Here is a 4,664-nt window from a genome sequence, read left to right as displayed (position 1 = left end):
CCGGCTGGGGGGGTCGGTCCGGGCCCGGGGCGAGCGGGACAGGGCAGGGGGAGCCCGGCGGGGGAGCCCGGGTGTGTGCCAGCTGAAGGGGATCCTTCCCGTTGTTAAAGGGCAGATAAAAGACGAATAAAAGAGAAAAGAAAGAAAAGTAAAGAGGTGGCGGGGGCGGGGGGAGACTATAAAAAAAGAGGGTGAAACAAACCCCAGGAGGATGCACCGATCCCGGCTCATCCATCTTCATTGTCTCCGTGTGTGCAAAAGCAACTCCAGTATAAGGAAAAGCCACTATCAAAGCCATGGCTTTATTTTATATCCTATAGATCAGGAGGGAGGCAAAGCTTTATTTTCGCCCAGAGACAGATATTTTATTTCTCTCTTACGGTTTTATGTGTGAGAGATGTCAAAAAGGTAAAATAGATTGCTAATGCATAGGCAAAACGAAGCTGTTTTGGCATGCTCTGTGTCATGAGGTCTCCCAGGGAGAGCAGGCTGGGGATTTAGGGCTGATGGGAGACTCGGGGGGATTTCTGCTAAAACATCTCTCTCCATAAATTCAGCCGCATGGTCAGCTCGAGGGGGAGAAAGAGGTTTTAAAGGGGAAGCCTTGGAGCAAGGTGGGAAGGCACGGCTCGGCGGAGCGGGGACCCCGGCTCGCCGGGGAGGCCCGGGCCCGCTCCGGCTCCGGGGGGGCCCGGGGCGGGGGGGGGGGTTACAGCGGGGGTTTCGATCGTTTCTCTCGCCGGAGCAGGGACCCGCAGGAGCCGCTCCCCGCCGGAGCCCCTGCGCGCAGCCCTCAGCCCCAAACAGCCCGCTCCTCACCTGATGGTATTTGATTTTTTTTTTTGGTTGCCCCCACCCCCCTAAAACAAGCCACCAGCCCCCGACCTGGGGGTCCAAACCCAGGAGCGGCAGCCCCCGGCCGCCCACAGCTGCAGGCGGCCGCCGGAGCGGCACGCTGCTCCGCATCTGCCTCGCCACCGAGCCCCGGCAGCGGGTTTGCGAGGACCTTTTGCAAAGTTAAAATATATCTCCCCAAGCTGCAACAATTTTCGTACTTTTTGACCTCGGGGATTTACTTAGCACGTTAAGTTCAAGGCTCAGAAGCCCAAGGCTATTACTCATTTAGGCACTCCCACCACCACCACTTTTCACCACATATTTTATCATTTGACTTCCCGGCTTAAATTCATGTTATGGCAAATAATGGATGGTAATACTTTCCCCCTTCCCCATGTTAATTGTCTTGTCTGACAACCTCCGCATTCGAAATGATTTAAAGCAAACAACGGTGCGGCGAGACCGGGAGACAAACCAGCACAAAACATCTGCGGGAGCCCTGCGGCTCCGGCTCTTCCCTCGCAAGTTGGTGGCTGGATCCGGGGGCTGGATCCGGAGCACGGCGAGGCCCCCCCAAAAGCATCGCCCAGCTCTTGCTGGGGTCACCGCGGTGCTAAGGCAGCTTCTCCCCAGCACCCCGCAGCCCCCGGGGTGCCGTGCCGCCGCGCTCGGCCCTGGCCCGGGCCCCTCCGGCTTTGCTACCCGAAATATTGCTCTTCTTGAGGTGGCTGAAATGGGGAAAGAAAACAGAGTGCTAGTTGCAAATTAAAAAAAGCAAGGTGTAGTTGATTAGCAAATTAATTATTTCAGTACCCCCAGGATTATATTGTTTTTCTAAGTTCTGTGGGCCTGTGTAATTTACTAATTTCACAGTCGCTGAACTTCCCTGGGAGTGAGAGTCAATCTCATTCACCTATCTAACACGTATACACGATTTTGTGCAGAGGCAGTGGTTCTCTTGGCAGTGTCGGAGGGAAGAGGGTGTCCAGACCTTTCCCCCTGCTCCTGCCGCTGACCTGCTGCGTGACTCTGGGCAAATTGTTTTTCTTGTTTCTGAGAGTGGACACACTGTCACTGGCTTCCCATGTGTGCCCTGAAAAAGGGCTGCTGCGTTACTCGTCCTTTGCAAGCAGCTGGAGAAGAGGGTTCCCAATATAAGAGGGTTTTTGTCATCAGCAGAATGTCAGCTTTCGATGTCTGACATCACCGTCACGCAGAGCGCTTGAGAAAAATAATTGAAATCAAAACAAACAGGACTATCCCAATAAAATACAGGGAGAATACGCCCGCACTGGTGGGAAACCAGCGCTTCTCTCTGCCTACCTGCTGCAGATGCAGGAGCAGATCTCAGTGGTTCAGGGTGATAAAAACAGCATCACCTGGACCAGGGGTCACAAACTTCCCTCACCGTTGGTGAAAATGAATCCAGAGCTCCTGGCTGTGTTTATAGCTGTCTGCTTAGTCCTGACCTCCGATTAATCTTCTTCTATATATAGATTCTATAATTTGATACCACATTACTATATAATATCCTATGTCACACCCTGTTTACACAGGCTTCTATTTTAAGGCTTCTGACGGGACGGGGAGGCTCTGGCCAGCGTGCCCTTCTTTCTCCCTGCTTTATCGTACACACACAAATCGAGGCAGCTGGGTTTATGCGGTCGGAGCCCAGCAGAGTTCCTGGCTGCCGGGTGTCCGCAGCTCAGCACAACATTTTGTCTGCCCGGGCCAGGGGCGGGTAAAAACCAGGTAAAAGGCAGAGGCTGCGTGGGAGCCCGTGGCTCAAAGTGCTCGCACACCCCTGCGCTGCAAGCGTGGAGGCAGTTAAAGAGGTCACTGGCACGCTCCAGACAGGGCTTGTTAGCACTGCATGGCACTGCGCTGCTCACGACACCTGAGCTACTAATTGAGCATCTCATTTCTACAGGGTCACCACTGCACTGGCATGGAACTGGAGCACTGCAGTAAGGAGATGTGGCCAAACACGTTATTTTATTTAAAATGCACGTTTAAAACCCCCGTTACCTTCCCTTTCTTTGTACAGCGGGTGATGTTCTAAGTTTGGCTATACGCATACACAGCTCTTTTCAACACTATAGCAAGGGTATGGCACGCACAGCCACAATCCCATTACTCTGAAATGCATCAGCATAACTTTTTCAAGATGAAAAAACAGATCTTTTTGTTCTAGAATGTGAAATCCCACTAGTTTCAGCTTAATTTTTCCAGGAGAGGCCAGGGGTAGAGTCCATCCCCGTGAGGGTCCTGCCTGACGATGCTCTGCTGTCCTCTGCTGCGCTCCGGGACAAGTCCCCCCATGCAGGGCAGAGCCGCACACCAGCATTACCGAGGACCAATCCTCCATGCTCAGAAGCTCATTGCTAAAAACACGTCGCGTTCATAAAAAAAAAAATTCCTCAACATTGTGATCGTTCATATTCCAGCTGGGCCTGCAGATCCCTGCCAGAACCGCTGCGTTGGGGAGGCCGTGCAGGAGGGTGCGGGGTGGGGAGCAGCTCCTCGAGGGTCACCCAGAGATGGGCGCAACCCAAATCTCCCAACTCCCATGCGGATGCACCGCACCCTTCAGACTCCATCACCCCTCAGCTCCCTTCCTTATCCTGTTGCCTGGTGGATGGGGACCCCCCCCTTGCCCCCAAGACCCTGTCTGCGTTGCCCTCCCCGGGGCTGCCGCAGAGGGCCGGACGAGGCTCCGGAGTCTTGGCAGCACCGGAGGGGCCATCTCGCTCCGCAGGGCATCGCCTGCGCTGGAAACGCAGCCCCATGGTGGCATTATCACTCCAAAGAGGCAAAAATGTCACGCGAAAGGCTGCTCACCCCTGGCTTTGTTATGCCGCGGTCTGAACCGGTCTTCTTCCTGTTCCGTACTTTCGATGCACGGTTATTTGTTGAACTCCTGGCAGCAGGCTCTTAACATCGCACGTTACAACTTCTCACGTCACCCGCTCCCAGAAACATGCACGCACGGTGCTACGTAACCGGAATAGTTAATCAGCCAGCTGGGGAGACATCACCCCGCTCCTCTCCTTCCTCGTGGCCTTTCCTAACGTGTTATTGAGTTTGTCACTCGGGAATTACCGGGCACCGAGAACTTCCTATCAGCCGGGTCCCTGGGTGCTCTTCTCATCTCTCTGTCTCCACAGGTGAAGGTGGCTCCGGAGAGCAGCAGCCGATGCATCCAACCCCAAACCAACATCACCACGAAGGCGCGGGAGCTCGTTTTGCTTACAAACAAGTAAACCTTGTTTCAAATGGAGAGTCCCTTACTTATCTACGTTTCCTTCGGGAGCAACCCCAAACCCTAGCGAACAGTTTTACAAAGCGTGTTTCTCCTGCCGGTGAAACTACACCGATAACAATTATCTGAAGGAGCTATTCTGTGCTGATCCGCCTCGTGCTGGGAGCGCGCTGATGGCGTGTGCGTATGAAAATGGAAACTTCCCGAGATGTTCAGACTCTGAAACTCTGAGTCTGCAGAATTCCCTACCAATGTGTTTTTTCAGTTGTTGAAATAAAATCTTCATTGCTGTAATTAGTTAATATTTGTAAAGCCTGTAAGATTCCAGAATAAATGGCTGAAAGAAATTTGCACGGCTATTAGATAAATGTGTTAGTAATAATGAAGATGGCTGGTGAGAAGACATCACTCCTAATGATGTATGATTTATTTCCTTAAGGGTGTGCTAATAAACAAAACTCATTTTTAAAATCTGGCACATTTATTCCACATACGCTCTCAGATCAAGTAAGTTAAGTCTAACCACAGCAGGGTCTTCCTCTTCTCCCCTCTCTGAAATTTCTCA

Source organism: Haliaeetus leucocephalus, unplaced genomic scaffold (genome assembly GCF_000737465.1).
Source record: "Haliaeetus leucocephalus isolate CR32 unplaced genomic scaffold, Haliaeetus_leucocephalus-4.0 Scaffold395, whole genome shotgun sequence".
Lineage (NCBI taxonomy): Eukaryota > Metazoa > Chordata > Aves > Accipitriformes > Accipitridae > Haliaeetus > Haliaeetus leucocephalus.
Note: the sequence above shows the minus strand (reverse complement) of the source record.